This window comes from Ovis canadensis, chromosome 1 (assembly GCF_042477335.2).
Source record: "Ovis canadensis isolate MfBH-ARS-UI-01 breed Bighorn chromosome 1, ARS-UI_OviCan_v2, whole genome shotgun sequence".
Classification (NCBI taxonomy): Eukaryota; Metazoa; Chordata; class Mammalia; order Artiodactyla; family Bovidae; genus Ovis; species Ovis canadensis.
This window is the reverse complement of record NC_091245.1, coordinates 103,332,234-103,344,397: the sequence shown is the minus strand read 5'-3', so window position 1 is coordinate 103,344,397 and position 12,164 is coordinate 103,332,234.

Genomic DNA, 12,164 nt, shown 5'->3' with positions numbered 1-12,164 from the left:
CACAGAAAAACTATACAGAAAAGATCTTCATGACCCAGATAATCATGATGGTGTGATTACTCACCTAGAGCCAGACATCCTGGAATGTGAAGTCAAGTGGGCCTTAGGAAGCATCACTACAAACAAAGCTAGTGGACATGATGGAATTCCAGTTGAGCTATTTCAAATCCTAAGAGATGATGCTGTGAAAGTGCTGCACTCAATATGCCAGCAAATCTGGAAAACTAAGCAGTGGCCACAGGACTGGAAAAGGTCAGTTTTCATTCCAGTCCCAAAGAAAGTCAATGCCAAAGAATGCTCAAACTACTGCACAATTGTGCTTATCCCACACACTAGCAAAGTAATGCTCAAAATTTTCCAAGCCAGCCTTCAACAGTGCATGAACTGTAAAATTCCAGATGTTCAAGCTGGATTTAGAAAAGGCAGAGGAACCAGAGATCAAATTGCCAACATTTGCTGAATCATCAAAAAAAGCAAGAGAGTTCCAGAAAAACATCTACTTCTGCTTTAATGAAAATGCCAAAGCCTTTGACTGTGTGGATCACAACAAAATGTGGTAACACTGTGAAGACACTGAAAACTTAGCATTGGTGAGAAGCTTCCTTACTTAGTTTGATCCTGCAAGTTTCTCACCCTTTGCTAAGACTGTGAATGCTGGGACAATCATGTGTTTGTCAGTCCAAAATAAGGATTCTGAGCAGGATGTGTAGTATAAGGATGAAGGATATTGGTGAAAGTAGTTTGTATATTTCTTCTCTCCATCACTTGATTCTTGCATTCTTGGAGATTTTATCCCAGGTTCACATTGTCTGCTACAAACTTCACACCATCTCCAACACCATGCCTTTTCAAGTCTGAAAACCACACTTCCCAGAACTTCTTCCTATATAGTTTGAAATTACCGTTTGTCAATGAAAGAACTTGCTTGTGGCTCAGACAATACAGCATCTGGTACAAGGCAGGAGACTCAGGTTCAATCCCTGGGTTGGGAAGATCCTCTGGAGAAGGAAATGGCACCCCACTCCAGTACTCTTGCCTGGAAAATCCCATGGACAGAGGGGTGTGGTAGGCTACAGTCCATCGGGCCACAAAGAGTCGGACATGACTGAGAAACTTCACTTTCATTTTCAATGAAAGAAAGGTGTGTGAAATATGGACAGTAGGAGCAAAGAGGAAGCCCTTATTCTAAGGAGGTAAAGGTGGCCAGTTTCTAGAACTTCCCCACACACGTCTTTTTCTCGATCCCTCTGGAGACCTTCAGTCTCAGTTCCTCCCACATTCACATAATCTCTGATTCCTACATTAAATCTCTTATTCCCATAGTACTCATATTGGCTCCCTTTTCAATAAAAACAAGATGGGTATACCCGGTCTAGAATTGACACAGGTGTCCTAACCTTTTTTGAAAGGAAAAAAGAACCCAAATCTAATTATTCTGACCTCCACTCAGCTCAAGGGACTTTCCTGTAGCTTGGATGTTAGAGAAGGAGACCCAGGTTCAATTCCTGGGTCAGGAAGATCTTCTGGAGAACGGAATGGCAACCCACTCCATATTCTTGCCAGGAGAATCCCATGGACAGAGGCGCCTGGTGGGCTACAGTCCTTGGGGTCACAAAGAGTCAGACATGACTGAGCGACTAACACAACCACTACACCTCAACTCTGTTTTCCGTGGCAATGTCATCTGGAAACAAGCTGGGCACACCGCTGACACAATTCCTGTGGATTCTTGGCACCTGTCAACCTAACATGCTTCCTGCATTCTTGACAGCAGACTTCTTGGGTGCCATTACTTCCACAATACTCTTGCATAATTGGATGCTATCATCTCAGACAAAAGCCTTGCATTCTTGGCAGTCTCGTCAATAAAGAACCAGGCCATGGGTATGGGATTTGCACACATTGTGGGCTGACACTGGATCCTCTTCAACACCTTCCTAAGGAGTGATTCATCATGATTATACCCAGCTAGTTGTTTAGAGAACAAGATGTTCTTGGAAATATCATGCCTCAGGTAGTGCAGGCTCCAAAGCCAACTGAATACACAGGGTTTAGCTAATTACTAGGATGTAACAGAGTTTAAACACAATGAGGGCCTAATTTACTCAAGGCATGAGGAAGCTTGGTTTCTGAATCCTCTTTGACAAGCCAGCTGTCTTTCTCTTATACAGAGGCTGCCTGCTTTTGTAATCCATAGTGTAGACTTTGTTCATTCATTCATGCCCATGCTCAGTTGTGTCCAGCTCTTTGCCACCCCGTGGACAACAGCCCGCCAGATTCATCTGTCCATGGGATTCTCCCTGCAAGAATACTGGAGCAGGTCACCATTTCCTCCTCCAGGGGGATTTTCCTGACCCAGGGATCAAACCTGCGTCTCTTGTGTCTCCTACATTGGCAGGAGGATTCTTTACCACTGTGCCACCTAGGAAGCCAGACTGCCCGAGTTAAATCCTGGTTTAACTTTGAGAAAGTTGCTTAACCTCTCCATAACTCACCTATAAAACAGGGCTAATAATAGTAAGGATTAAAGAAATACTGCAATTAAAGTGCTCAGTATATTCCTGGCACATAATAAGCATATGGTAACAATATCTTCACTGGCTCTACACTAAAATCTGATTCCTCCTGCTAGTTGTTCTCTTGGTGCCATTGCACTTATTTTACCATAAATATGGGGCAAATAAAGATGTGTTCACCTAGGTTTGCCAGGCATACTCTCTATTTTCCTTCCACCTGATATACAATACATACTATGAAATATATGTATTTCTGAAGTGTAATTAACACATTATACTAGCCTCAGATGTATAACATAATGATTTGTATATATCATGAAATGATAATAAGTCTAGTTACCATCTGACACTATATAACATTACAAAATTTATCATTTCTTGAGATGAGAATTATTAAGACTTACTTTCTTAGCATCTTTCAAGTTTGAATACAGCGGTATTGACTATAGCCACCATGCTGTACCATATATCCCATGACTTAACTTATTTGATAACTGAAAGTTTGTACCTCTTGATCTTCACCCATTTTACCCAATCCCACTCTACTCCCCTCTGACAACCACCAAATAGCTTTTTTATTTGTGCCTGGTCACACTTACAGCTTGGCCTAGCTTACACTCAAAACTTTCCTGTTCAGCAACTGTCTCATGGCATAAGATCTTGCCTCCACCACACTTCTAATCTCATCTATCCCTCTCTCCCTTGCTCACTTTACTCCAGCCACACTTTCTTGCTATCCCTTAAATGCACCAAACAGCTCCTACCACAGGACCCTTACCCTTGTATTTCTCCCTAGAAAACTTTTTCCCTGGGAGCACAGGGACCTTGAGACCTCACTACCTTCTTGCCTTTGTACAAATGTCACTTTTCAGTTTGGCCTTCTCTCAACACCATATATAAAATACACCCCACTCCCTCAACTCCCAGTCCTCCTTTATCTTCTCCGCAGTACCTATCACCATCTGTCATATATTCATTCATTTATTAGTTGTCTGTATCTCCCCACTCCCATTTCTAATGAACTTTCCCTGCCTACATATATCACTGGGGATAAAGACATTTTGTCCCATGCACTACTAGCATATGAGAATAGGACTCAGCATTTCTTTCTAGACTCCTCTAAATTCTCCTTTTTATTTTTTTTTTTAGTATTTTCTCTTTTTTAATTAATTTATTTATTTTAATTGGAGGCTAATTACTTTACAGTATTGTAGTGGTTTTTGCCAAACATTGACATGAATCAGCCAGGGGCACACATGTGTTCCCCATCCAGAACCCCCCTTCTACCTCCCTCCCCATCCCATCCCTCTAGGTCATCCCAGTGCACCAGCCCTGAGCACCCTGTCTTATGCGTTGAACCTGGACTGGCGATCTGTTTCACATATGATAATATACATGTTTCAACACTACCCTCTCAAATCATCCCACCCTCGCCTTCTCCCACAGAGTCCAGAAGACTGTTCTTTATATCTGTGTCTCTTTTGCTGTCTCTCATATAGGGTTATCGTTATCATCTTTCTAAATTCCATATATATGCATTAATATACTGTATTGGTGTTTTTCTTTCTGACTTACTTCACTCTGTATAATAGACTCCAGTTTCATCCACCTCATTAGAACTGATTCAAATGCATTCTTTTTAATGGCTGAGTAATACTCCATTCTGTATATGTACCACAGCTTTCTTATCCATTTGTCTGCTGATGGACAGCTAGGTTGCTTCCATGTTCTGGCTTAAATTCTCCTTTTTAAAATCAAATATAACTTTTTTTCTGCTTTTCAATTTATTTTTTAATTTAAATTTATTTATTTTAATTGGAGGCTAATTACTTTACAATATTGTATTGGTTTTGCCATACATCAACATGAATCCATCATGGGTGTACATGTGTTTCCCATCCTGAACTTCCCCCCCACCTCGTTATATTTGATAAAATCAAATATAACTTTTAAAGAGTGATAGAATAGTTCAGTCTTTCAAAATAAGGCAAGACAATATCTACTATCTTATGAATATATTATCTGGTTATGGTCATGCTCTTATCCTTGGCCAAGAGTTAAACAAGAAGCTGGAGGAATACAGAGGAAGCAAGTGATAAACATTGTGGAAAACAAACAAAAAGACTGTATATTTGTTTGTGTGTATAAAATTATAGGAATAAGAAATATTGATAAGCAGATATCTAGAGTTGAGATGCTGTACAAATTCACTTATGTGCAAATTGAAAAATGTAACATACTGGGTAGGGTTGCAGGAAGACATTGTGTTGGCCCCTTAGAAGTCCTATCTTAACGATTGTGTCCATTCCTAATTAGATCCACTGGAGATCATTTCATACTGAGTTAATCTCTATGATGGAAAATAATAAACCTTCTCCCAGAGTTTAGAGAGGATCAAGCAAAGATCATGAGATTGGTTTCTGTATCTGATTTTGAAAATTCACACTTATAGATTCCAAAACATAAATCAATGGATATTTACCAAGTGTCTACATGAATGCCACTGAAATCAATCAATAGGTAGTTCTCAAACTACACCATTATTACCCTAAAATTGATCATCTGAGACATGGGGCCTAGGAAGTGAACTGCTGGAGCCATGCCATCTGGGAGTATCTGAAAGTATGTGACACAGATACTGTACCCCATCTGGAGGCTCTAGGAGAGAATCCGTTTCTCTGCTTTTCCATCATCTAGTGGCTGACTGCATTTTTTGGCTCATGGATCCCTCCTCCATCTTTACAGTGCAACACTCTGACCTCTGCTCCCATTATCATACCTCCTCTCTCTGACCCTCTTGCCTCCCTCTTATAAGGACCACTGTGATCACACTGGGCCCACCTGGATAACCCAGAACACACTCCCCATCTCAAGAACTTTGATTTAACAAATTTGAAAATCCCTTTAGCCACATAAGGTAACACAATTCACAGGTTCCAAGGATCAGGATACAGCCATCTCTAGAGGATTACTGTTCTATCTCCCAAAGTGACCTTTATGTAAATAACCGCATGGTTCTAATGAATAAAACAATGGATTTCAGGTCAGAAAGTCTAGGCTTGAGCTTGTCTCCTCTCCTCCATCTGGGTGATTGAAGCAACTCAAGTGGTCTCCTTGAATCCATTTCTTAAAATGGAGATAATGATACTTCTAATGGCTATTGTGAGGATCAAATGAACTAATTATACATGAATACTTTGTCAGTCATAATTCATTAAAGTTTAGTTTGGTTCTGTTCAACAAATTTTCCCAACCCCATGCTGTGTGCCTGGCAGGTATAGAGGCTGGAATACCATGAAGAGATAAGACAAGTCCCTACCATCAAAGAGTAGTCTAGAAAAGAGGTTACCAAAAATATGACAATTCAGTGGAATTAGAGCAAACATGACTATGTATAAGGAGATCAATGAACTCAAGGAATGAGTGGTTTCTTTAAAAAAGAGAGAGAAAGTGTCCAGAAAGACTTCACAGACCAAGTAGCAATTTGAACAAGGTTTTGCAGGACAGATCAGCTTGCAGACAGACAGAAGATGGAGTTTATTTTCAGTAGAAAAGCTTCCCGCACAAAAGCACAGAGGTGTGAAACTGCACTGTGTGTTTAGAGAATTACAAAGGAGTTTGATATTAATGTATCATTCATCCATTATGGGGAGGTGCAGAGTAGAAAGGTGAGATGAAGAAATGTTTCCTTCTGCTTCCTTCTGTTGTGATCAGTTCTGCATGTAATGAAGTCATTTAAATCTTTTAAGCAGGGAGGAGATGAACCACCCCTTTCAAGTGAGGATCATCCTGGTTGTAGTATGGCACTCCTGAGACCCAGGAAACCCCTCAATTCTGGGCAAACTAGGATGGTTGGTTACTCTGTGAGAGGCATGATTTGATCAACTTAACCTCCCACACAGTTTTCTCTGGCTGAAATGAGAAAAGTGAGCTAGAAAACAGCAGGATGGAAGAAAAGAGACTGATAGGAAGCCAGAACTAGAGTCTAGAAGAGCAACAATACGACCGAAACAGCTGCAGTCACTGTGGGGATAAAGCAGAGAGAAGAAATCATGAGGTGTTTAGAAAGCAAAATCTATACAGCTTGTTGGGGTTTCCCTTGTAGCTCAGTCGGTAAGAATCTGCCTGCAATGCAGGAAACCTGAGTTCAGTTCCTGGGTTGGGAAGATCCCCTGGAGAAGGAAATGGCAACCCACTCCAGTATTCTTGCTTGGAGAATCCTACGGATAGAGGAGCCTGGCAGGCTACAGTCCATGGGGTTGCAAGAGTCGGACACGACTTAAAGACTAAACCATTACCACCATACAGCTTGTTGACTGAATGGGTGTGGGAAATGCTTGAGCAGGAGAAATCTAGGATAACTCGCAGGATTTTGAGCAACTGGATGAGTGATTTTAATGCTGGCAGACAGAAGAAGTATATGAAGCTAAGTGAATTGATTGGGATAAGGAATTTCAGTTTGGGACATGTTAGGTTTCGGTGTGATGTTTCTGTAAGACATCCAGATGGAGCTCTCCAGGGCACTGTTCAGAACTTGCGGCAGACAGAATTGGCGAGACAGTGATGTTCTGCCTAAAGATGTGTGTGGTGGTGGTAGAGGGTGTGTTTTGGGAGTGAAGGGAGGAATAGAAGAAATACCGGAAGTTGCATGTTTTAAATAATGATTATTCAGGATGGGGAACACGTGTATACCTTTGGCGGATTCATCTTGATGTAAGGCAAAACCAATACAATATTGTAAAGCAGTTAGCCTCCAATTAAAATAAATTTATATTAAAAAATATTTATTTGACTGCATTGGGTCTTAGTTGTAGCATATGAACACTTATTAATAGCTGTAGCATGTGTAATTTAGTTCCCTGAGCAGAGATTTCACCCAGGGCTCCTGCACTGGGAGCATGGAGTCCCAGCCACTGGGCCACCAGCAAAGTCGCCAGCTTTCACTTTTTCAGTGCCTTCAGTGTGCTGTGACTGGTTGGGAGTAATAAAGACTAGTTTGAGCTTATTTGAACCAAATTACTGCAGAGATAAAGATACAAAGCAGTGTCCCTAGACCTAAGGGCAAGGACGCAGTGGGCCCCAGCAGTGCACCGGAGTCGGCGAGGGCCGTGCCCTTGAGACTCCTGTCGTCTGGCGTCCCCAGTCTTCATCGTGCCTCTGCTCCCTGCTTCGTCACTCACTCTTCCTAGAGAGTGGTTTTTCCTGCTTCTCAGACGAAACTGCTGTTCACACTTCTGGAGTCAATGCCACCTTCATTTAAGACACTGTGTAGAGGCTGAGGATGAAACACAGCGCTAGCACTGAATTCCGAGAAAAGGTATTCACTGGCCTGTCCTGACTAGGCGGATGACCTGGACCAAATGACCATGGGGAGGGCTTCGAAGGGTGTGGGCAGCTCCTAGAAAAGGTAACAGGGGGGAAGCTGACCCATAGTATTCACTGTCCTCATATTTTCTTATTTATCGTTAGAACACTATGAGATATTTATTATTACTAACCTTTATAATGTAAATGCCTTGAAGGCAAAGACCACATCTATTCATTCACCACTGTATTCCCAGCATCTAGCACAATGTCTAGCTCATGCTTAGTAAATGAGCGATTAAATGAATGAATATCAATTTTACATTTGAGGAAATGCAAGATCACAGAAATTCAATCACTTACCAGGGTGACCCAGCCAAGAAACAGAAAGAAGAATCAAACCCAAACCCATTCTACTTCAGATGTTGTGCTCTTAACCGAAGAAAACTCACTTCTGTGAGGCCCTCATTGATGCCCTGGAAGTCGTAACTTCCTTGGTAAATAATTTCCAGATACTAAAAAATAATCATCATCAATAGTGGTGACCCCAGCTGTATCCCAGTGAGCAGGCAGGATTGCTGGACAGGACCTGGCCTGTGCTGGGATGCACACAGGCCTGTTCACAGGAGGTTCCGTGTGTCGAGTGCTCCCGACTGGTGCTGGTGACCCAGAATAGCAACAGTAGAAGACGGGGAGGATATCCAAGTACATCAGTCCTAGGTGGCTTTGGCACACAACTTGGCCCATCTCACAACCAACACCTCCAGCTGGAAAAGGTCCCAGGTACATCTCTACCTGCAGGCTGAAAGAGCAAGACAAGATGATTTTAGATTCTTTAAGAAGACTGCACAACTGTCAACCCTGTTAGCAAGAATTCAAATCCACCAACAAATAAGCAACTTTTCAGCATGTATTATGTTTACTATGTCAAGTGTTTAGGAAATAGAGTAAAATGATCATATTTTCTAAGCCTGATGACATGTGAATTGACAAAATATTTTTTTCCTTTGTTGCTTATTTACATAAATAAGGAAACACTTTTGAGGGCAGGAGAAGAGGGTGACAGAGGATTAGATGGTTGGATGGCATCATCGACTCTATGGACATGAGTTTGAGCAAACTCTAGGAGATAGTGCAGGACAGAGAAGCCTGGCATGCTGCAGTTCATGGGGTCACAAAGAGTTGGACACAACTTAGCAACTGAACAAGGATAAATTTGATCAAAAATAATTATATATTTAACAAATCATGTCTTGCCTGCATTATTGCAATAGCTTCATAACTTGTCTCCTCAATTCTACCCTTGCTCCTTCACAGTCTACTCTCAGCGTAAGTGGGTAGAAAGAAGCCTTGAAAAAGGAAATCGGATCACCCTTCTGTTCTAAACCTGACAATAATTCCCCATCTCACTTAAAGTAAAAGCCAAATCTAAGGCCTAAAGTTGTGGACCACACATTCTGATTTCTCTCCTCTTCATTCACTCTGTTCCAGTCACACGGGCCTCCTGGTTGCTCCCTGAACTTGCTAGGTACATTCCACCTTGAGGCCTTTGCTTTGGTTGGGTTCTTGGTTGAATAAAAAGAACAAAATCATTTTATCAGGAAGAATTCAAAGCATATGATATAGCACTATACAGGGTTTCCCCTGTCTGAACTTAAAATCTAGTTGGGCTGACAAAACATTTCACATTTTAAATAGTTAGATCAAGAGACAACAAGGTGCTAAGTTGCAGATCTGAGACTGTTCTTGTTGCATAAGTGGGAAAAAGAAAAGAAAGGCATAAACCAAAAATTAAAGATTACATGAATTTTAAGAAGCAATAATAATGATGGTAATATTTTATATACTATTGAGTTTATAATAAGCTTTTATACATTTTTTCCATTTTATCTTCATGAAGCCCTTTGAAGTAGAGCATATGTTATCACCCTATTTTATAGAAGAGATAGCTGAATAAAGAGAGAGTCTATATAATTTATCCAGGGAATAAACTAGGAAGAAATATAAGAAAACAGGAGATATCCTGATGCTATATTATTCATTAATTTATTCACTATTCAATAAACCAAAGGGAAAAGATTTATACAATCTGAGAGAAACCAGAGTATTTCATTCAATAAATATTTTGTGTATCCTATGAAGTGTCAGGCATTGTTCCAGGTATTTGGAATACAGCCATAAGTAAAACTGATAAAGTGCTGCCCTTATAGAACTTACATACCAGAGAGACACATACCATAACAGATAGTGTCATAATACATAAGTAAATTACATAGTATGTTGGTTAATGATAATCACTATGGAAAAAACAAAGCAAAGAGAAACAGAAGCGGGAGTGCTGGAAAGGGGATATTAAATAGAGTGGCCACATAGAACACTCTTTGACATAAATAACAACAGGATCTTTTCTGGCCCACTTCCTAGAGTAATGAAAATAAAAACAAATTTTAACACATGGGACTTAATTAAATTTTAAATCTTTTGCATAACAAAGGAAACCATAAACAAGATAAAAAGACAGTGCTTGGAACTGGAGAAAATGTTTCCAAATTAAGCAACTGACAAAGGATAACTCTCCAAAATATCTAAACAGCTCGTGCAGTTCAATATCAGAAAAAAAGCAAACAAACAAAAAATGGGCAGAAGACCTAAATAGACATTTCTCCAAAGAGAACATGCAGAGGGCCAAGAGATGCATAAAAAGATGCTCAGCATCACTAATTATTAGAGAAAGGCAAATTAAAACTATTTTTAAGTATCGCCTCACATCTGTCAGAACGGTCATCATCAAAAAAATCTATGAAAAATAAATGCTAGAGAGAGTGTGGACAAAAGGGGACCTTCTTGCACTGTTGGTGGAAATGTAAATTGATACATCCACTATGGAGAAGAATATGGAGGTTCCCTAAAAAACTAAAAAATAGAACTACCATATGACCCAGCAATCCCACTCTTGGGCATATACCCAGAGAAAACTATAATGCTACTCAGTCATAAAAAGGAATGAAACTGAGTCATTCGTAGAGATGTGAATGGATCTAGAGACTGCCATACAGACTGAAGGAAATCATCAAAACAAATATTGTATACCAATGCATATATGTGAAATCTTAAAAAATGGCGCAGATTATCCTATTTACAAAACAGAAATAGACACAGATATAGAGAACAAAGAATATATGGACCCTAAGGAGGGAAAGGGGTGGTGGGATGAATCGGGAGATTGGGATTGACATATATATATGATTGATACTATGTATAAAATAGAGAACGAATGAGAACCTACTGTATAGCACTGGAGCTCTACGCTGTGGTGACCTAGACGGGAAGGAAATTCAAAAAAGAGGGGATATAAGTGTATACATCGCGGATTCACTTTGCTGCACAGTAGAAACTAACACAGCACTGTAAAGCAACTATATTCCAATAAAAATTAATTTTAAAAAAGGAAACAATAAACTAGCAACAGAAGTTATCATAAAGGTAACAGGTTTTAAATGTATTGAAATTTTTTATTAAGATGTAACTTGCATAGATTAAAGTGTAATCCTTTTAATATACAGTCCTGCAAGCTTTGACAAATGCGAATGTCTGTTTAACCACCATCAGAATCAAGACACAGCGCAGTGTCATTACCCAAAAAATAACCCTCATGTACCCTTGTAGCCAACCTCTCCCTTCAGCCCCAGGATCTGGCACAACTGATTTCCATCCCTATAGATTTGTCTTTTTCCAGAATGTCACGTAAATGGAGTCACACAGAATTTGGCCTTCCGAGCCTGGTTTTTTTCACTAAGCAAATGGATTTAAGACTCATCAGTTTTGTTGTGTATAACTGTGAATCCACTTTTGTTTGAATGGCTGATTCATCATATGAAGGACATTTCAGTTGTCTTTAGTCTTTGGTTATCACAAGTGAAGATACTATAAATATCTGCATACAGGCTTCTATGCGCTTAAAAATTTTCACTTCACTTGGGTAAATAGCTGGGAGTGAGACTGTGAAGTTAGACAGTGAATGTACATTTACATTCATAAGAAACTGTTAATTTTCCAAAGCAGCTCTACATTTTTTCATTGCAAGAGCAACTAGAGTTGCTCTGTATCCTAGATGGTACTTGGTATTACTAGATTTAAAAGAGACTGTTCTACTGGGTGTTAGTGGTATCTCATTGTAGTTTTATTAATAATTTGCATTTCCCTAATGACTAATAGCTGGGATTCCCAGGAGGCTCAGTGGTAAAGAACCCTCCTGCCAATACAGGAGACGTGGGTTTCATCCCTGGGTTGGGAAGAGCCCCTGAGGAGGAAACAGCAACCCACTCTAGTATTCTTGCCAGGAAA